This window comes from Drosophila kikkawai, chromosome 3R, assembly GCF_030179895.1.
Source record: "Drosophila kikkawai strain 14028-0561.14 chromosome 3R, DkikHiC1v2, whole genome shotgun sequence".
NCBI lineage: Eukaryota > Metazoa > Arthropoda > Insecta > Diptera > Drosophilidae > Drosophila > Drosophila kikkawai.
This window is the reverse complement of record NC_091731.1, coordinates 38,630,127-38,652,893: the sequence shown is the minus strand read 5'-3', so window position 1 is coordinate 38,652,893 and position 22,767 is coordinate 38,630,127. Positions and strand designations below refer to the sequence as shown.

Below are 22,767 nucleotides of genomic sequence, written 5' to 3'. Positions count from 1 at the left end.
CCCGAAAACCAAGTTGCAGGGTAATGATTTGGTTTAGCTCTCGAGTAGGCGCCACAGCCCATCACGTTCTGCATGTTGAAAGTGTTACATATGTACCATGTCCTATTCCGAACAGATTCAGAAAGCTTTAGCTTAAAACTGTAACGTTTGCCTCTCTCTGACCAGGCGACGAATCGATGCACTTTCGGTACACACACAATACGGCCAGCTGCTGCGGCGGCAGCATCATTTCACATCACTTTGCACACATTCCACCTTCCGCTCGAGTTTCGTTTCCCCGCATTCGCTTTTTATGTTAATTTGTCTATTCACTTTTCGCTTTCGTTCGGCAACAACAAAACGCTTAACCGAGTATTTCAGGTTGTCTGAACCAGTATCAATAAACAAGTCCGGCAACTCGGCGAGTGGCTCGGCGTTGCCAGATTTGAGACACATCGGCTCGGCTGTAGCTATTTTAAATATGTATCGAGTGTCGATTAAAAATAGCTGAATATGCGATAAAAACGGCAGCACATCGAGTGGTATCGACCACCTTTATTTTTCCAGCATTCTCTCATTTTTAAACATTTTATTTTATCTTTACTTAAAAATGAGAAATGTAAAATGCTAATTTGTAGCACAACTGGGTAAGTATACAATAATAAATAATATTCATTATTCTGATTTCCAATTAATTCAAGAGTATGGAACCACTTTATTCCACGGTGTTTGGCCCGTGCGGCATTGGAGACCACACATTGGCGGAGATCTCCGGCCCTCCTAACAGTGGGAAAAGCTTGGTTCTTCAACAACTGATCGCGCATTGTGCTCTGCCCTACAGATTTGGAGGCCGGCAATGGAAGGTTTTTTTGATCAGCCTGAGCCACAAAATCACCCGGGAATCCTTGGGCAAGGTCGTACGCGCAGAGTTACAGGCATTTTCAAAAGGCGAAGGCGAACCGCCAGCCGAGGAGGAGCTGACCGAGATCGCAATGCAGTGCATCGGCCGGGTCAGCTTCATAAAGTGCTCTTCCACGGCGGATGTAAAGTATACGCTGTCCAATATCCCATTCGTGGAACTGGTCGCCATGGACACGCTCGGCGAGTTCTACTGGCTGGATGCAGCGGCCGGGAATCATAACGTTACCAAGTACAGGTACTACCGGCAATACCAGGGTTATCTGGACCGGATCTGTAAGACGGAAATGATGGTATGTGGCATGTACACTGTGGACTCCAGGTTTGTGAACTCCAGATACAATGAGGAAATCCCAGGAGCTAAAATAGATTACAAGCTTGAGTTAAGACCTCGGGGGCGCGTATTTATGAATAGAATGCCTCTGTCATTTAGAAATGGTATTATAGAAATAAGCCAGGAAGCTGACTGATGTAACTTTAACCCACGCGGGTGCGGTAAATACATAATTAAACACAACATTTTTAACTGAACTTTCTTTGGGATGCTCACGGCAGGCTGATAACTGATGATGATGCTGCAGCTCTCCTCGCCGGAATCCGTAGAGCTGGCCTGGTCGTGGGCATCTGTCTGGCGCTTCTTTACCAAGAGGAGAGTTGGCCCTCGATCTTCAGCAGCTCAAAGTCACCCTTGTCCTTGAAGTTAAAGGTGCCGCCAGGCATAGGAATAGTTCTGATTTGGACGCAAGGGAATAATTTAAAGGTTTTTCCTTGACTAAATTTGAATATTTGGATAGCTCAAATAGGGTCCCTCTTGTTTTCCAAAGCTATATTTCATTAAAAATAATATTTTAAATACATTTTGAACATTTCCACCGCCAAACTCCTTGCAGTTTGCTATTGAATAATTAAGAATCGATCTTTCTGCTCAAATGAATGGAACAACTAACAAGACATACAATTATAAATATTTTATAATTAAATGTTCTTGATACATTTTCCAAAACATTATTTTTAAGTTGAATGAAAAAGAACTATGTTTTCGGTTTGAAATATCTAATATAATTTAAATTATAAATAAAATTCTGAAAATTAAATGGCTAGGCTAGAATAAAGAGACACGTTTGTTGGGCTTGAGCTTGTCCGTTGCCCTGAAAAAGAACGGTCGATCTCGGGCAAGGGACCGAGCCCATGTAGGGAGGTGTAGGCAGGCATGGCAGCACATTTGGAAAAGTAAGCCAAACGCTTGAAGCAAGCAGAATATAAAAGATAAAGAAGAGCCGTACCACTATTATAACCACTGGCCACGGCTTTGTTTTTCTGGTGGTGGTAGTGACGGTGCCTGAAAAGCAGCTACCAGCCTCCAGCTGCGTGTTGTCCAACATCAGTACAGCCGTTAGCCAACATCAGCGCAGCTTTCAGTTACCGGAAGCCCGTTTGTCAGCCACTAGCCGCTAGCAGACAAGCAGCCAGCCAATTGATAGGAATGGAATCCTACGAGTCCTTCCCGTCCGAGATTGGTGCAAGACGAAACCGCAAATAGAAAATCGGAATGGAAGGAGCAGGACGGTGTACATTTGCGTTCCTTGACCACCTCCATTTCCTCGTTGAGCTTCTGCCGGGCCTTGGCCAGCTCCTGCTGCGAGATGTCCTCCACCTTTCTTGGTGGGGAAAATCTAATGGGAGACATTTTGTACAGGCTACCGGCGGATGTCTACTTCCCGCTGCTCCATTCGCCGCGGTTTCCTGCCCACTTTGCCCGCAAGCTGCAGACTGCGCCGGCTGCTCTAGGCCTGGGTCACCGCCCGTCATTGGCATTGTCATTCTTCGCCAACGGCGCAGAACGCTGCTCTTTTCGGGATTCAGCGAGTGCATTTTTGTTTTTTCGAATTCTGTTTTCTGTTCTCCTTCTCCCAGTGTTACCGTTGGGCTTCTCCATACAAAATCTCAATTCTCAGAAAACCAGCGTTGCCAGATAAAAATTTGGCTCAACCTCTGCTGTGTTTATCGATATACACTATATCTGGTATATTTTCAGTGATTTTTCGATTTTCCCAACTTGGTCACACTGTGTGCCGAAGTGCAAGCATTTATAAAAAATGTAATCAAATTTATATATTATATGCACAACAAGCTTCGATATTAACAATTCCATAGCGACAATTAGTCGAACGCGCCCGTTTTGCTTTGTGTGCGGTAAGATTAAGTCGAGTGAGTCTTTCAGTTGATTGGTAGGCCGCATGGTGCTTTCTTGGTGGGGAAAATCTAATGGGGAGACATTTTGTACAGGCTACAGGCGGATGTCTACTTCCCGCTGCTCCATTCGCCGCGGTTTCCTGCCCACTTTGCCCGCAAGCTGCAGGCTTTGCCTTTAATAAGTTTATGGTTTTTCCAGGTCGGATGTCTCTGGCTGGGTTGGCCAGGGCGGCGCCTACTTCGGCATCAAGCGCACCCTGCTCGATGGCCAAGGCCATGAAGGAGAAACGTTGCGCGGATGCTGTCAAGTTGCGTGGTCGCTCGTTTGAGCGCAATCTGGAGACATACAAGATGTTCATATGCTTGAAGCCGCCAAAGGAGTGCTTCGATGCCGACGGCAAGGGCCAAGGGCCACACGCCTGAGCAGCTGCGTCGCGAGGCTTCTGTGAATGTCCACTCCTGCTGCGTGGTCCCATGTGGGCCGGCCTGCTGGAAGTGGTGCCCAATGGCAGCTACTCCAAGATAGACCCACTGTCTCATTGCGGGCAATGTACGTGAGCTGGGATGGTGAGTCCAAAACTCAGCCTACGAGCAGGAGGGTATGTACATCACCGTCGCGGAGGAGTGTGATACCGATGCCGTCGCCTAAACAGGGTAAGTTCCCCCGCTTCCTGCCTCTACGTCTCCACCACGCTTAATAAAGTGTATAATATATTTAATCTATTGCAGTCAACATATCGTCGCCCACTTTGTGGTCAGCAACCAATTCCAGTACAGTCTCCGTCTTTCTTTTGCATTTGCCTCCAGCGCAGACCGCTGCGACTTCAGTTCCGCCGGCAAGCGGGAATGCTCCTCCACAGACGCCTCGCCGCATTTCCGCACAGCTTGCCAAAGAGATTAAATTGAAGTATCGTGCGCCTGTGGTGGGAATTTCCATTTTCGACCAGACAGGCTGCCCTGTAGATCAGTTGAACGCCGGAGAAATCGGAACACCTCCACATCGCCTTCTTATCGCTTCCGAAGAGCAATTTAAAGTCTTTTCATTACCGCAATTGAAGCCGATCAATAAGTATAAGCTAACCGCCCACGAGGGTGCTCGCATTCGATGCATCTGCTTCGGATCATTTAATTGCCCCATATCGCCGGAGTTGTTGCTAAGTCTTCACGCCAGCAGCTCCACCAAGTCCACCCGATCACATGGCGATGGAGATGGGCCTGCCAATATCAGCGGAAGGTCGGCTGTTGGGCGTAAAGAATTATTAATCGGATATTAATATTTTCAACCGAATGGACTTGAAATCTAAAAGGTTACTATATCCCATTTGATATATTTTTATTTCTCTTTCTCTAATTCTCTTAATCTCTATTCTTTACCCAACAGCAATACTAAGGAAACAAGCACTTGTTCGGTGGTAATAAAATCAATTATTACAAGCATATTACACAAAAAGACAACAAAGAGAGCGAAATAAGAACGACGATAACGACAGCACACGAAGAAAGTGCATTTTAATATTAAAATTATTAGTTTAACTACCAAAAAAATAATATGAGCTCAAAAAAATAGCAAGTGAAAAAGACCCGCCATTTAAACAGATATTTTAATCTTAAAAATATGGTATATTCTATATGAATTTTAAGGAAATTGTTTTGTAATCAATTCCTTTTGCCTTGGGCTTGACTATCTAAACATAAGAAATATATAAGTAAATTAAGTACAATTATTATACATATAACTATTGATGAATGGCCCGATATGTGGTGCACATTTAACCTTTTTCATTCAATGTGCCTTTAATTTAACTGTTATTTTCTTGATAAAGGGCGTTTATCATTTATTTGCAAGTACTGCCTTATCTAAGTTCACAGCAACAATCTCTTTCTATCTAAAGAAGGACTGCCAAACCCCAGCTCATTCCCATTCCCGTTAAACTTTAGGCGCTGATGCTTGGCCGCCCGTTTGGCCTTGCGCTCTTGCTCCTTCTTCACCTCCGGTTTAGACGGATCCAGCGGCTGCTGCTGCTTTGGCTAATCCCCGTGGAGGTAAAAGGAGGTGGAGGACGAGGCCGTAAAGTTGACATTGCCATTTTAAAACTTGGTGTTGATGACCGTCTGCTGACCGCTGGCAGAGGTCGTGGTAGTGGTTGTATTGGTATTGTTGGAGCTGCCGCTGGCCAGGAGCGAGAGTCGGGACTCGGTTTGCGACGTTGCGGCGGCGAAGGCTTCTCCACGGCCACCGGCAGCGACAGGAATTACTCGTGCCGCGACGACATGTTGTGACAGTCCTGGCAGGTGAGTATATTTTCAATTATGAAAGGCCGGTGCGAACCCCAAGTCGGGTGCAGCGCCAAAAAAACATGCATTTTATTTTTACTTTTCCGAAAAACAATAACAATAAATAGTGTGACCGGTGAGGATGTGAAAAAATTCCAAAATATAGATATTTACACAGACTAATAATTTTAGTATTTTTGCATCGTGATATATCGAACATCGATATTTTAAAGAACTACCTTAATATTTCCTCGTAAGGCATACAATGCGACCTAACGTTAACGTTATTTACATTAATACCGTAAAGAAACACGTATGCAACATTTGACGTAGGGGAAAACATAGTTTGGCCGACAGAATATGCTGGATGAATTTTAAATAAGGCTATATTTTCAGCTATAAGCTAGTTTAAAATATGATAAAGCTATCTTATAATAAGCTAAACTGGCAACACTTTCAACTGACGATCTGGTTCTTTTGGTCGCTCGGACAGCAAAGTCTGGCAACGCTGTTTACTAGGTCACGGAAGGTCTGGCAACCCTATTTTCAGTTCACAGACGGTCTGGCAACGCTGTTTTCTAGTTCACGAGACGTCTGGCAACACTGTTTTCTAGTTCACGAGACGTCTGGCAACACGGGTTACTAGTTCATGGCAAGTCTGGCAACACGGTTCACTAGTTCACAGGAGGTCTGGCAACGCTGGATGCAGCATACCAGTGTTGCCAGACTTTTCGTTCCGAGCGACCAATAGTACCAGATCGTCAGCTAAATAAATCGCCAAAAAATACCAGTACTTAGTTGGCTATAAAATTATCGTGACTTGGTATTTTTCAAGTATGTTCTTCTGGTCACACTAAGCCTCGCCCTATATAAGACGGGCAGCTGCAGTGGCGAAGCCAGTTGGCTGTTGACCGGCGAGCGGTCAAGTACTCCGGGGAGGAGTAGCTGGAACCTCCCCGGATGGAACGACTGACGGTCAAGTACTCCGGGGAGGAGTAGCTGGAATCCTCCCCGGATGGAACGACGCGTCGTCGCGTCTGTGTCCGGGTCACCACCTCGGACTCTCAGCGCTTCCGCCGGCTCTGGAGGCCACCACGTGCTCCATGCGCCTCCGCTGGAACTGGAGGCCATCCCCGTGCTCCAGGCGTTCCAACCGGGACTGGAGGCGACCCCGTGATCCCACCGGCACTGGAGGTCACCCCGTGCTCCAAGCGCTCCCGGCGGCACTGGAGGCCACCCCGTGCTCCAGGCGTTCCCACCGGCACTGGAGGCCACCCCGTGCTCGCACCGGCACTGGAGGTCACCGCGTGCTCCGGGCGCTTCCGCCGGCACTGGAGGCTACCCCGTGCTCCAAGCACCTCCGCTGGAACTGGAGGCCACCCCGTGCTCCGGGCGTTCCCACCGGCACTGGGGGCCACGCCGTGTTCCAGGCGTTCCCACCGGCACTGGAGGCCACCCCGTGATCCCACCGGCACTGGAGGTCACCCCGTGCTCCGGGCGTTCCCATAGGCACTGGGGGTCACGCCGTGTTCCAGGCGTTCCAACCGGCACTGGAGGCCACCCCGTGCTCCCACCGGCACTGGAGGTCACCACGTGCTCCAGGCGTTCCAACCGGCACTGGAGGCTACCCCGTGCTCCGAGCGTTTTCGCCGGCACTGGAGGTCACCCCGTGCTCCAAGCGCTCGCGGCGGCACTGGAGGCCACCCCGTGCTCCGGGCGTTCCCACCGGCACTGGGGTGACCCCGTGCTCCGGGCGTTCCCATAGGCACTGGGGTCACGCCGTGTTCCAGGCGTTCCAACCGGCACTGGAGGCCACCCCGTGCTCCCACCGGCACTGGAGGTCACCCCGTGCTCCGGGCGCTTCCGCCGGCACTGGAGGCTACCCCGTGCCCCAAGCGCCTCCGCTGGAACTGGAGGCCACCCCGTGCTCCGGGAGTTCCCACCGGCACTGGGGGCCACGCCGTGTTCCAGGCGTTCCCACCGGCACTGGAGGCCACCCCGTGCTCCGAGCGCTTTTCCGGCACTGGAGGCCACACCGTGCTCCAGGCGTTCCAACCGGCACTGGAGGCCACCCCGTGATCCCACCGGCACTGGAGGTCACGGAGTGCTCCACGCGTTCCAGCCGGCACTGGAGGCCACCCCGTGCTCCCACCGGCACTGGAGGTCACCCAGTGCTCCAGGCGTTCCAACCGGCACTGGGGGCCACCCCGTGCTCCAAGCGCTTCCGCCGGCACTGGAGGCCACAGCGGGAGTCGGGCGGTTTTGAGCGTCCGTGTTAGCTTCTGGCGCCTTCGCTGGAACCGGTAGGTTCCGTTCGTCCGTGTAAGTATTTTTTTATCCTGATATATTATCATCGATATTACTTAAGAACTACCTTTAAATTTAAAATTTAGCGGTTAAATGAATTTATAGACTGACCGATCTCGCAAATTTAATATTTAAATGGCGAAATAAGTATTGCCGGACTATTATTTCAATTTAAATTCGAAATTGGCGGTTAAAATAATTTATAGTATTTTTATCCCGATATATTATCAACGATATATTTGAAGAACTACCTTTAAATTTAAATTACAAATTTTGGCGGTTAAATTATTTTATTGAGTGTGACCGATCTGGCAACCTCAATATTTAAATGGCGACAATAGTATTGCCAGACTATTATTTCAATTTGAATTTAAAATTGGCGGTTAAAATAATTGTTAGTATTTCTGTACACTGATATATTATCATCGATATATTTGAAGAACTGCCTTAAAATTTAAATTAAAAATTTGGCGGTTAAATTAATTTATTGTATTTTTACATCTTGATATATTAATCATCGATATTTTTGAATAAGTACCTTTAAATTTAAATTAAAAATTTGGCGGTTAAATTAATTTTTGAGTGTGACCGATCTGGCAACCTCAATATTTAAATGGCGACACCAGTATTTCTAGACTTTGGGTCCCGAGCGACCAATAGTACCAGATCGTCAGCTAAATGTATCGGCGAAAAATACCAGAAATTAGTTGTCTATAAAATATCGATACTTAGTAATTCTCAAATATTTTCTTTTGGTCACACTTAGCCTCGCCCTATATAAGACGAGCAGCTGCAGTGGCAAAGCCAGAAGGCTGTTGACCGGCGAGCGGTCAAGTACTCCGGGGAGGAGTAGCTGGAACCTCCCCGGATGGAACGACTGACGGTCAAGTACTCCGGGGAGGAGTAGCTGGAACCTCCCCGGATGGAACGACTGACGGTCAAGTACTCCGGGGAGGAGTAGCTGGAATCCTCCCCCGGATGGAACGACTGGCGGTCTTAGTACTCCGGGGAGGAGTAGCTGGAATCCTCCCCGGGTGGAACGACTGGCGGTCTTAGTACTCCGGGGAGGAGTAACTGGATTCCTCCCCGGATGGAACGACTGGTCGTCACATCTGCGTCCCGGGCTCTCGCCGCCGCCGGCACTGGACGCCACCATGGACTCTCGGCGCCTCCACTGGTATTAGACGCCGCGCCGGGCTCTAGGCGCTTCCTCCGCCACTGGACGCCACCCCAGGATCTAGGCGCTTCCACCTGGACTGGATGCCACAGGGTGAGCTGTGCGTTCGTATGGGCGTCCGGCGCCTCCGCGGGAACCGGGAAGTTCCGTTCGTCCGTGTAAGCTTCGGGCGCCTCCACTGGAACCGGGCATCCGTGTGGACTCGAGGCGCCTTTTCGAATATCGGGCGGCAGTGTGCGCGCGTTTGGGCTCCGGGAGCCTTTACGAAATCGGGCGATAGTGTGCGCGTGTTTGGGCTCCGGGAGCCTTTACGGAAATCGGGCGATAGTGTGCGTGCGTGTTGGCTCCAAGAGCCTTTGCGGAAATCGGTCGGTAGAATGCGCGCGTGTGGGCTCCAAGAGCCTTTGCGGAAATCGGTCGGCAGATGCGCGCGTGTGGGCTCCAAGAGCCTTTACGGAAATCGGTCGGTAGTATGCGCGCGTGTGGGCTCCAAGAGCCTTTACGGAAATCGGTCGGCAGTATGCGCGCGTGTGGGCTAAAAGCTCAATTTCGAAAATCGGGCGGTAGTGTGCGCGCGTGTGGTCTCAGGACGCTTCCGCTGAAACTGGTCGTCTGTGTGGGCTCCAAGCCCCTTCACAGGATTTATCCCAGGTGTCATGCCCTGAAGAGGATTGTAAAGGATGTATATTGTGGAGCCAAGCACGCTTTCTTCTGGAGCACAGGTGAGTTTTTCCATAACTTTTTAATACACTTCCAATAATTTGTCTATAACCATCGGATATTCCGATGACAGTTTTTCCATTTTTTTTTATAAAATAAAGTTTTTTTGGTTTCTTTACAACTTTGATTCTACAAGTTATAGTCTACTATTATCGTACATCTAAACAACCTGTAGTAAAGGTAAAGAAAAGTTAACTATTCAATTTACATTAGTTTATTCGCCGGGTCGGCAGCTCCCGGATAGTGACTGTCCTTAGTCGTCGTTTTCCTCGTATAGCAGGCAGTGTATTGATGGCCACATTCCATCTACAGGCCCAGTTGTCAAACCTCTTCAGTTGTGTTTGAAGTTTGTCTGTGGCACTATAGACGCACCTGCATCTTTCCAGAACTGCGGTATCATCTGCATATGTTGCAGCACACGCGCTCATTGCTTAGGTGCGTACCCTTTTAATAATTTCTCTATAACATTCGGATATTCCAATGACAGTTTTTCCATAACAATTTTCCAATAACAGTTTTCCTATAACATTTTTCCAATACCAGTTTTTGGATAACATTTTTCCGATAACAGTTTTTGGATAACATTTTTCCGATAGCAGTTTTTGGATAACATTTTTCCGATAGCAGTTTTTGGATAACATTTTTCCGATAGCAGTTTTTGGATAACATTTTTCCGATAGCAGTTTTTGGATAACATTTTTCCGATAGCAGTTTTTGGATAACATTTTTCCGATAGCAGTTTTTGGATAACATTTTTCCGATAGCAGTTTTTGGATAACATTTTTCCGATAGCAGTTTTTGGATAACATTTTTCCGATAGCAGTTTTTGGATAACATTTTTCCGATAGCAGTTTTTGGATAACATTTTTCCGATAGCAGTTTTTGGATAACATTTTTCCGATAGCAGTTTTTGGATAACATTTTTCCGATAGCAGTTTTTGGATAACATTTTTCCGATAGCAGTTTTTGGATAACATTTTTCCGATAGCAGTTTTTGGATAACATTTTTCCGATAGCAGTTTTTGGATAACATTTTTCCGATAGCAGTTTTTGGATAACATTTTTCCGATAGCAGTTTTTGGATAACATTTTTCCGATAGCAGTTTTTGGATAACATTTTTCCGATAGCAGTTTTTGGATAACATTTTTCCGATAGCAGTTTTTGGATAACATTTTTCCGATAGCAGTTTTTGGATAACATTTTTCCGATAGCAGTTTTTGGATAACATTTTTCCGATAGCAGTTTTTGGATAACATTTTTCCGATAGCAGTTTTTGGATAACATTTTTCCGATAGCAGTTTTTGGATAACATTTTTCCGATAGCAGTTTTTGGATAACATTTTTCCGATAGCAGTTTTTGGATAACATTTTTCCGATAGCAGTTTTTGGATAACATTTTTCCGATAGCAGTTTTTGGATAACATTTTTCCGATAGCAGTTTTTGGATAACATTTTTCCGATAGCAGTTTTTGGATAACATTTTTCCGATAGCAGTTTTTGGATAACATTTTTCCGATAGCAGTTTTTGGATAACATTTTTCCGATAGCAGTTTTTGGATAACATTTTTCCGATAGCAGTTTTTGGATAACATTTTTCCGATAGCAGTTTTTGGATAACATTTTTCCGATAGCAGTTTTTGGATAACATTTTTCCGATAGCAGTTTTTGGATAACATTTTTCCGATAGCAGTTTTTGGATAACATTTTTCCGATAGCAGTTTTTGGATAACATTTTTCCGATAGCAGTTTTTGGATAACATTTTTCCGATAGCAGTTTTTGGATAACATTTTTCCGATAGCAGTTTTTGGATAACATTTTTCCGATAGCAGTTTTTGGATAACATTTTTCCGATAGCAGTTTTTGGATAACATTTTTCCGATAGCAGTTTTTGGATAACATTTTTCCGATAGCAGTTTTTGGATAACATTTTTCCGATAGCAGTTTTTGGATAACATTTTTCCGATAGCAGTTTTTGGATAACATTTTTCCGATAGCAGTTTTTGGATAACATTTTTCCGATAGCAGTTTTTGGATAACATTTTTCCGATAGCAGTTTTGGATAACATTTTTCCGATAGCAGTTTTGGATAACATTTTTCCGATAGCAGTTTTTGGATAACATTTTTCCGATAGCAGTTTTTGGATAACATTTTTCCGATAGCAGTTTTTGGATAACATTTTTCCGATAGCAGTTTTTGGATAACATTTTTCCGATAGCAGTTTTTGGATAACATTTTTCCGATAGCAGTTTTTGGATAACATTTTTCCGATAGCAGTTTTTGGATAACATTTTTCCGATAGCAGTTTTTGGATAACATTTTTCCGATAGCAGTTTTTGGATAACATTTTTCCGATAGCAGTTTTTGGATAACATTTTTCCGATAGCAGTTTTTGGATAACATTTTTCCGATAGCAGTTTTTGGATAACATTTTTCCGATAGCAGTTTTTGGATAACATTTTTCCGATAGCAGTTTTTGGATAACATTTTTCCGATAGCAGTTTTTGGATAACATTTTTCCGATAGCAGTTTTTGGATAACATTTTTCCGATAGCAGTTTTTGGATAACATTTTTCCGATAGCAGTTTTTGGATAACATTTTTCCGATAGCAGTTTTTGGATAACATTTTTCCGATAGCAGTTTTTGGATAACATTTTTCCGATAGCAGTTTTTGGATAACATTTTTCCGATAGCAGTTTTTGGATAACATTTTTCCGATAGCAGTTTTTGGATAACATTTTTCCGATAGCAGTTTTAGGATAACATTTTCCGATAGCAGTTTTGGATAACATTTTTCCGATAGCAGTTTTTGGATAACATTTTTCCGATAGCAGTTTTTGGATAACATTTTTCCGATAGCAGTTTTTGGATAACATTTTTCCGATAGCAGTTTTTGGATAACATTTTTCCGATAGCAGTTTTTGGATAACATTTTTCCGATAGCAGTTTTTGGATAACATTTTTCCGATAGCAGTTTTTGGATAACATTTTTCCGATAGCAGTTTTTGGATAACATTTTTCCGATAGCAGTTTTGGATAACATTTTTCCGATAGCAGTTTTTGGATAACATTTTTCCGATAGCAGTTTTTGGATAACATTTTTCCGATAGCAGTTTTTGGATAACATTTTTCCGATAGCAGTTTTTGGATAACATTTTTCCGATAGCAGTTTTTGGATAACATTTTTCCGATAGCAGTTTTTGGATAACATTTTTCCGATAGCAGTTTTTGGATAACATTTTTCCGATAACAGGTTTTGGATAACATTTTTCCGATAGCAGTTTTTGGATAACATTTTTCCGATAGCAGTTTTTGGATAACATTTTTCCGATAGCAGTTTTTGGATAACATTTTCCGATAGCAGTTTTGGATAACATTTTTCCGATAGCAGTTTTTGGATAACATTTTCCGATAGCAGTTTTTGGATAACATTTTTCCGATAACAGGTTTTGGATAACATTTTTCCGATAGCAGTTTTTGGATAACATTTTTCCGATAGCATTTTTCTGATACTGTTATCGAAAAATGTTATCCAAAAACTGCTATCGGAAAAATGTTATCCAAAAACTGCTATCGGAAAAATGTTATCCAAAAACTGCTATCGGAAAATGTTATCCAAAAACTGCTATCGGAAAATGTTATCCAAAAACTGCTATCGGAAAAATGTTATCCAAAAACTGCTATCGGAAAATGTTATCCAAAAACTGCTATCGGAAAAATGTTATCCAAAAACCTGTTATCGGAAAAATGTTATCCAAAAACTGCTATCGGAAAAATGTTATCCAAAAACTGCTATCGGAAAAATGTTATCCAAAAACTGCTATCGGAAAAATGTTATCCAAAACCTGTTATCGGAAAAATGTTATCCAAAAACTGCTATCGGAAAAATGTTATCCAAAAACTGCTATCGGAAAAATGTTATCCAACAACTGCTATCGGAAAAATGTTATCCAAAAACTGCTATCGGAAAAATGTTATCCAAAACCTGTTATCGGAAAAATGTTATCCAAAACCTGTTATCGGAAAAATGTTATCCAAAAACTGCTATCGGAAAAATGTTATCCAAAAACTGCTATCGGAAAAATGTTATCCAAAAACTGCTATCGGAAAAATGTTATCCAAAAAACTGCTATCGGAAAAATGTTATCCAAAAACTGCTATCGGAAAAATGTTATCCAAAAACTGCTATCGGAAAAATGTTATCCAAAAACTGCTATCGGAAAAATGTTATCCAAAAACTGCTATCGGAAAAATGTTATCCAAAAACTGCTATCGGAAAAATGTTATCCAAAAACTGCTATCGGAAAAATGTTATCCAAAACTGCTATCGGAAAAATGTTATCCAAAAACTGCTATCGGAAAAATGTTATCCAAAAACTGCTATCGGAAAAATGTTATCCAAAAACTGCTATCGGAAAAATGTTATCCAAAAACTGCTATCGGAAAAATGTTATCCAAAACCTGTTATCGGAAAAATGTTATCCAAAAACTGCTATCGGAAAAATGTTATCCAAAAACTGCTATCGGAAAAATGTTATCCAAAAACTGCTATCGGAAAAATGTTATCCAAAACCTGTTATCGGAAAAATGTTATCCAAAAACTGCTATCGGAAAAATGTTATCCAAAAACTGCTATCGGAAAAATGTTATCCAACAACTGCTATCGGAAAAATGTTATCCAAAAACTGGTATCGGAAAAAATGTTATCCAAAACCTGTTATCGGAAAAATGTTATCCAAAAACTGCTATCGGAAAAATGTTATCCAAAAACTGCTATCGGAAAAATGTTATCCAAAAACTGCTATCGGAAAAATGTTATCCAAAAACTGCTATCGGAAAAATGTTATCCAAAAACTGCTATCGGAAAAATGTTATCCAAAAACTGCTATCGGAAAAATGTTATCCAAAAACTGCTATCGGAAAAATGTTATCCAAAAACTGCTATCGGAAAAATGTTATCCAAAAACTGCTATCGGAAAAATGTTATCCAAAAACTGCTATCGGAAAAATGTTATCCAAAAACTGCTATCGGAAAAATGTTATCCAAAAACTGCTATCGGAAAAATGTTATCCAAAAACTGCTATCGGAAAAATGTTATCCAAAACCTGCTTATCGGAAAAATGTTATCCAAAAACTGCTATCGGAAAAATGTTATCCAAAAACTGCTATCGGAAAAATGTTATCCAAAAACTGCTATCGGAAAAATGTTATCCAAAAACTGCTATCGGAAAAATGTTATCCAAAAACTGCTATCGGAAAAATGTTATCCAAAAACTGCTATCGGAAAAATGTTATCCAAAAACTGCTATCGGAAAAATGTTATCCAAAAACTGCTATCGGAAAAATGTTATCCAAAAACTGCTATCGGAAAAATGTTATCCAAAAACTGCTATCGGAAAAATGTTATCCAAAAACTGCTATCGGAAAAATGTTATCCAAAAACCTGCTTATCGGAAAAATGTTATCCAAAAACTGCTATCGGAAAAATGTTATCCAAAAACTGCTATCGGAAAAATGTTATCCAAAAACTGCTATCGGAAAAATGTTATCCAAAAACTGCTATCGGAAAAATGTTATCCAAAACCTGCTATCGGAAAAATGTTATCCAAAAACTGCTATCGGAAAAATGTTATCCAAAAACTGCTATCGGAAAAATGTTATCCAAAAACTGCTATCGGAAAAATGTTATCCAAAAACTGCTATCGGAAAAATGTTATCCAAAAACTGCTATCGGAAAAATGTTATCCAAAACCTGTTATCGGAAAAATGTTATCCAAAAACTGCTATCGGAAAAATGTTATCCAAAAACTGCTATCGGAAAAATGTTATCCAAAAACTGCTATCGGAAAAATGTTATCCAAAAACTGCTATCGGAAAAATGTTATCCAAAAACTGCTATCGGAAAAATGTTATCCAAAAACTGCTATCGGAAAAATGTTATCCAAAAACTGCTATCGGAAAAATGTTATCCAAAAACTGCTATCGGAAAAATGTTATCCAAAAACTGCTATCGGAAAAATGTTATCCAAAAACTGCTATCGGAAAAATGTTATCCAAAAACTGCTATCGGAAAAATGTTATCCAAAACCTGTTATCGGAAAAATGTTATCCAAAAACTGCTATCGGAAAAATGTTATCCAAAAACTGCTATCGGAAAAATGTTATCCAAAAACTGCTATCGGAAAAATGTTATCCAAAAACTGCTATCGGAAAAATGTTATCCAAAACCTGTTATCGGAAAAATGTTATCCAAAAACTGCTATCGGAAAAATGTTATCCAAAAACTGCTATCGGAAAAATGTTATCCAAAAACTGCTATCGGAAAAATGTTATCCAAAAACTGCTATCGGAAAAATGTTATCCAAAAACTGCTATCGGAAAAATGTTATCCAAAACCTGTTATCGGAAAAATGTTATCCAAAAACTGCTATCGGAAAAATGTTATCCAAAAACTGCTATCGGAAAAATGTTATCCAAAAACTGCTATCGGAAAAATGTTATCCAAAAACTGCTATCGGAAAAATGTTATCCAAAAACTGCTATCGGAAAAATGTTATCCAAAAACTGCTATCGGAAAAATGTTATCCAAAAACTGCTATCGGAAAAATGTTATCCAAAAACTGCTATCGGAAAAATGTTATCCAAAAACTGCTATCGGAAAAATGTTATCCAAAAACTGCTATCGGAAAAATGTTATCCAAAAACTGCTATCGGAAAAATGTTATCCAAAAACTGCTATCGGAAAAATGTTATCCAAAAACTGCTATCGGAAAAATGTTATCCAAAAACTGCTATCGGAAAAATGTTATCCAAAAACTGCTATCGGAAAAATGTTATCCAAAAACTGCTATCGGAAAAATGTTATCCAAAAACTGCTATCGGAAAAATGTTATCCAAAAACTGCTATCGGAAAAATGTTATCCAAAAACTGCTATCGGAAAAATGTTATCCAAAAACTGCTATCGGAAAAATGTTATCCAAAAACTGCTATCGGAAAAATGTTATCCAAAAACTGCTATCGGAAAAATGTTATCCAAAAACTGCTATCGGAAAAATGTTATCCAAAAACTGCTATCGGAAAAATGTTATCCAAAAACTGCTATCGGAAAAATGTTATCCAAAAACTGCTATCGGAAAAATGTTATCCAAAAACTGCTATCGGAAAAATGTTATCCAAAAACTGCTATCGGAAAAATGTTATCCAAAAACTGCTATCGGAAAAATGTTATCCAAAAACTGCTATCGGAAAAATGTTATCCAAAAACTGCTATCGGAAAAATGTTATCCAAAAACTGCTATCGGAAAAATGTTATCCAAAAACTGCTATCGGAAAAATGTTATCCAAAAACTGCTATCGGAAAAATGTTATCCAAAAACTGCTATCGGAAAAATGTTATCCAAAAACTGCTATCGGAAAAATGTTATCCAAAAACTGCTATCGGAAAAATGTTATCCAAAAACTGCTATCGGAAAAATGTTATCCAAAAACTGCTATCGGAAAAATGTTATCCAAAAACTGCTATCGGAAAAATGTTATCCAAAAACTGCTATCGGAAAAATGTTATCCAAAAACTGCTATCGGAAAAATGTTATCCAAAAACTGCTTATCGGAAAAATGTTATCCAAAAACTGCTATCGGAAAAATGTTATCCAAAAACTGCTATCGGAAAAATGTTATCCAAAAACTGCTATCGGAAAAATGTTATCCAAAAACTGCTATCGGAAAAATGTTATCCAAAAACTGCTATCGGAAAAATGTTATCCAAAACCTGCTTATCGGAAAAATGTTATCCAAAAACTGCTATCGGAAAAATGTTATCCAAAACCTGTTATCGGAAAAATGTTATCCAAAAACTGCTATCGGAAAAATGTTATCCAAAAACTGCTATCGGAAAAATGTTATCCAAAAACTGCTTACGGAAAAATGTTATCCAAAAACTGCTATCGGAAAAATGTTATCCAAAAACTGCTAGAGGAAAAATGTTATCCAAAAACTGCTATCGGAAAAATGTTATCCAAAACCTGTTATCGGAAAAATGTTATCCAAAAACTGCTATCGGAAAAATGTTATCCAAAAACTGCTATCGGAAAAATGTTATCCAAAAACTGCTATCGGAAAAATGTTATCCAAAAACTGCTATCGGAAAAATGTTATCCAAAAACTGCTATCGGAAAAATGTTATCCAAAAACTGCTATCGGAAAAATGTTATCCAAAAACTGCTATCGGAAAAATGTTATCCAAAAACTGCTATCGGAAAAATGTTATCCAAAAACTGCTATCGGAAAAATGTTATCCAAAAACTGCTATCGGAAAAATGTTATCCAAAAACTGCTATCGGAAAAATGTTATCCAAAAACTGCTATCGGAAAAATGTTATCCAAAAACTGCTATCGGAAAAATGTTATCCAAAAACTGCTATCGGAAAAATGTTATCCAAAACCTGTTATCGGAAAAATGTTATCCAAAAACTGCTATCGGAAAAATGTTATCCAAAAACTGCTATCGGAAAAATGTTATCCAAAAACTGCTATCGGAAAAATGTTATCCAAAAACTGCTATCGGAAAAATGTTATCCAAAACCTGTTATCGGAAAAATGTTATCCAAAAACTGCTATCGGAAAAATGTTATCCAAAAACTGCTATCGGAAAAATGTTATCCAAAAACTGCTATCGGAAAAATGTTATCCAAAAACTGCTAGAGGAAAAATGTTATCCAAAAACTGCTATCGGAAAAATGTTATCCAAAACCTGTTATCGGAAAAATGTTATCCAAAAACTGCTATCGGAAAAATGTTATCCAAAAACTGCTATCGGAAAAATGTTATCCAAAAACTGCTATCGGAAAAATGTTATCCAAAAACTGCTATCGGAAAAATGTTATCCAAAAACTGCTATCGGAAAAATGTTATCCAAAAACTGCTATCGGAAAAATGTTATCCAAAAACTGCTATCGGAAAAATGTTATCCAAAAACTGCTATCGGAAAAATGTTATCCAAAAACTGCTATCGGAAAAATGTTATCCAAAAACTGCTATCGGAAAAATGTTATCCAAAAACTGCTATCGGAAAAATGTTATCCAAAACCTGTTATCGGAAAAATGTTATCCAAAAACTGCTATCGGAAAAATGTTATCCAAAAACTGCTATCGGAAAAATGTTATCCAAAAACTGCTATCGGAAAAATGTTATCCAAAAACTGCTATCGGAAAAATGTTATCCAAAACCTGTTATCGGAAAAATGTTATCCAAAAACTGCTATCGGAAAAATGTTATCCAAAAACTGCTATCGGAAAAATGTTATCCAAAAACTGCTATCGGAAAAATGTTATCCAAAAACTGCTAGAGGAAAAATGTTATCCAAAAACTGCTATCGGAAAAATGTTATCCAAAACCTGTTATCGGAAAAATGTTATCCAAAAACTGCTATCGGAAAAATGTTATCCAAAAACTGCTATCGGAAAAATGTTATCCAAAAACTGCTATCGGAAAAATGTTATCCAAAAACTGCTATCGGAAAAATGTTATCCAAAAACTGCTATCGGAAAAATGTTATCCAAAAACTGCTATCGGAAAAATGTTATCCAAAAACTGCTATCGGAAAAATGTTATCCAAAAACTGCTATCGGAAAAATGTTATCCAAAAACTGTTATCGGAAAAATGTTATCCAAAAACTGGTATTGGAAAAATGTTATAGGAAAACTGTTATTGGAAAATTGTTATGGAAAAACTGTCATTGGAATATCCGAATGTTATAGAGAAATTATTAAAAGGGTACGCACCTAAGCAATGAGCGCGTGTGCTGCAACATATGCAGATGATACCGCAGTTCTGGAAAGATGCAGGTGCGTCTATAGTGCCACAGACAAACTTCAAACACAACTGAAGAGGTTTGACAACTGGGCCTGTAGATGGAATGTGGCCATCAATACACTGCCTGCTATACGAGGAAAACGACGACTAAGGACAGTCACTATCCGGGAGCTGCCGACCCGGCGAATAAACTAATGTAAATTGAATAGTTAACTTTTCTTTACCTTTACTACAGGTTGTTTAGATGTACGATAATAGTAGACTATAACTTGTAGAATCAAAGTTGTAAAGAAACCAAAAAAACTTTATTTTATAAAAAAAAATGGAAAAACTGTCATCGGAATATCCGATGGTTATAGACAAATTATTGGAAGTGTATTAAAAAGTTATGGAAAAACTCACCTGTGCTCCAGAAGAAAGCGTGCTTGGCTCCACAATATACATCCTTTACAATCCTCTTCAGGGCATGACACCTGGGATAAATCCTGTGAAGGGGCTTGGAGCCCACACAGACGACCAGTTTCAGCGGAAGCGTCCTGAGACCACACGCGCGCACACTACCGCCCGATTTTCGAAATTGAGCTTTTAGCCCACACGCGCGCATACTGCCGACCGATTTCCGTAAAGGCTCTTGGAGCCCACACGCGCGCATACTACCGACCGATTTCCGTAAAGGCTCTTGGAGCCCACACGCGCGCATCTGCCGACCGATTTCCGCAAAGGCTCTTGGAGCCCACACGCGCGCATACTACCGACCGATTTCCGCAAAGGCTCTTGGAGCCAACACGCACGCACACTATCGCCCGATTTCCGTAAAGGCTCCCGGAGCCCAAACACGCGCACACTATCGCCCGATTTCGTAAAGGCTCCCGGAGCCCAAACGCGCGCACACTGCCGCCCGATATTCGAAAAGGCGCCTCGAGTCCACACGGATGCCCGGTTCCAGTGGAGGCGCCCGAAGCTTACACGGACGAACGGAACTTCCCGGTTCCCGCGGAGGCGCCGGACGCCCATACGAACGCACAGCTCACCCTGTGGCATCCAGTCCAGGTGGAAGCGCCTAGATCCTGGGGTGGCGTCCAGTGGCGGAGGAAGCGCCTAGAGCCCGGCGCGGCGTCTAATACCAGTGGAGGCGCCGAGAGTCCATGGTGGCGTCCAGTGCCGGCGGCGGCGAGAGCCCGGGACGCAGATGTGACGACCAGTCGTTCCATCCGGGGGAGGAATCCAGTTACTCCTCCCCCGGAGTACTAAGACCGCCAGTCGTTCCACCCGGGGGAGGATTCCAGCTACTCCTCCCCCGGAGTACTAAGACCGCCAGTCGTTCCATCCGGGGGAGGATTCCAGCTACTCCTCCCCCGGAGTACTTGACCGTCAGTCGTTCCATCCGGGGGAGGTTCCAGCTACTCCTCCCCCGGAGTACTTGACCGTCAGTCGTTCCATCCGGGGGAGGTTCCAGCTACTCCTCCCCCGGAGTACTTGACCGCTCGCCGGTCAACAGCCTTCTGGCTTTGCCACTGCAGCTGCTCGTCTTATATAGGGCGAGGCTAAGTGTGACCAAAAGAAAATATTTGAGAATTACTAAGTATCGATATTTTATAGACAACTAATTTCTGGTATTTTTCGCCGATACATTTAGCTGACGATCTGGTACTATTGGTCGCTCGGGACCCAAAGTCTAGAAATACTGGTGTCGCCATTTAAATATTGAGGTTGCCAGATCGGTCACACTCAAAAAATTAATTTAACCGCCAAATTTTTAATTTAAATTTAAAGGTACTTATTCAAAAATATCGATGATTAATATATCAAGATGTAAAAATACAATAAATTAATTTAACCGCCAAATTTTTAATTTAAATTTTAAGGCAGTTCTTCAAATATATCGATGATAATATATCAGTGTACAGAAATACTAACAATTATTTTAACCGCCAATTTTAAATTCAAATTGAAATAATAGTCTGGCAATACTATTGTCGCCATTTAAATATTGAGGTTGCCAGATCGGTCACACTCAATAAAATAATTTAACCGCCAAAATTTGTAATTTAAATTTAAAGGTAGTTCTTCAAATATATCGTTGATAATATATCGGGATAAAAATACTATAAATTATTTTAACCGCCAATTTCGAATTTAAATTGAAATAATAGTCCGGCAATACTTATTTCGCCATTTAAATATTAAATTTGCGAGATCGGTCAGTCTATAAATTCATTTAACCGCTAAATTTTAAATTTAAAGGTAGTTCTTAAGTAATATCGATGATAATATATCAGGATAAAAAAAATACTTACACGGACGAACGGAACCTACCGGTTCCAGCGAAGGCGCCAGAAGCTAACACGGACGCTCAAAACCGCCCGACTCCCGCTGTGGCCTCCAGTGCCGGCGGAAGCGCTTGGAGCACGGGGTGGCCCCCAGTGCCGGTTGGAACGCCTGGAGCACTGGGTGACCTCCAGTGCCGGTGGGAGCACGGGGTGGCCTCCAGTGCCGCCGGGAGCGCTTGGAGCACGTGGTGACCTCCAGTGCCGGTGGGATCACGGGGTGGCCTCCAGTGCCGGTTGGAACGCCTGGAGCACGGTGTGGCCTCCAGTGCCGGAAAAGCGCTCGGAGCACGGGGTGGCCTCCAGTGCCGGTGGGAACGCCTGGAACACGGCGTGGCCCCCCAGTGCCGGTGGGAACTCCCGGAGCACGGGGTGGCCTCCAGTTCCAGCGGAGGCGCTTGGAGCACGGGGTAGCCTCCAGTGCCGGCGGAAGCGCCCGGAGCACGGGGTGACCTCCAGTGCCGGTGGGAGCACGGGGTGGCCTCCAGTGCCGGTTGGAACGCCTGGAACACGGCGTGACCCCCAGTGCCTATGGGAACGCCCGGAGCACGGGGTCACCCCAGTGCCGGTGGGAACGCCCGGAGCACGGGGTGGCCTCCAGTGCCGCCGCGAGCGCTTGGAGCACGGGGTGACCTCCAGTGCCGGCGAAAACGCTCGGAGCACGGGGTAGCCTCCAGTGCCGGTTGGAACGCCTGGAGCACGTGGTGACCTCCAGTGCCGGTGGGAGCACGGGGTGGCCTCCAGTGCCGGTTGGAACGCCTGGAACACGGCGTGACCCCCAGTGCCTATGGGAACGCCCGGAGCACGGGGTGACCTCCAGTGCCGGTGGGATCACGGGGTGGCCTCCAGTGCCGGTGGGAACGCCTGGAACACGGCGTGGCCCCCAGTGCCGGTGGGAACGCCCGGAGCACGGGGTGGCCTCCAGTTCCAGCGGAGGTGCTTGGAGCACGGGGTAGCCTCCAGTGCCGGCGGAAGCGCCCGGAGCACGCGGTGACCTCCAGTGCCGGTGCGAGCACGGGGTGGCCTCCAGTGCCGGTGGGAACGCCTGGAGCACGGG

The 22,767-nt window shown here is 42.8% G+C and overlaps 2 long non-coding RNA genes across 4 annotated transcripts; both read left to right on the top strand.

The window, feature by feature from the left end:
- The first annotated feature begins 200 nt into the window (after nt 1-200).
- On the top strand, nt 201-1,416 carry LOC138928854 (uncharacterized). The gene is made up of 2 exons (XR_011445249.1): nt 201-626; nt 681-1,416. It is a non-coding gene; the product is annotated as an uncharacterized lncRNA (long non-coding RNA).
- A 1,527-nt stretch (nt 1,417-2,943) lies between these two features.
- On the top strand, nt 2,944-4,898 carry LOC138928853 (uncharacterized). 3 transcript variants are annotated; one of them, XR_011445248.1, is made up of 4 exons: nt 2,944-3,090; nt 3,290-3,744; nt 3,794-4,397; nt 4,472-4,898. It is a non-coding gene; the product is annotated as an uncharacterized lncRNA (long non-coding RNA). The 3 variants fall into 3 exon arrangements; XR_011445246.1 differs by having other exon boundaries at nt 2,947-3,090; nt 3,820-4,397; nt 4,472-4,893; XR_011445247.1 differs by having other exon boundaries at nt 2,970-3,105; nt 3,820-4,397; nt 4,472-4,894.
- Nucleotides 4,899-22,767: the final 17,869 nt, after the last annotated feature.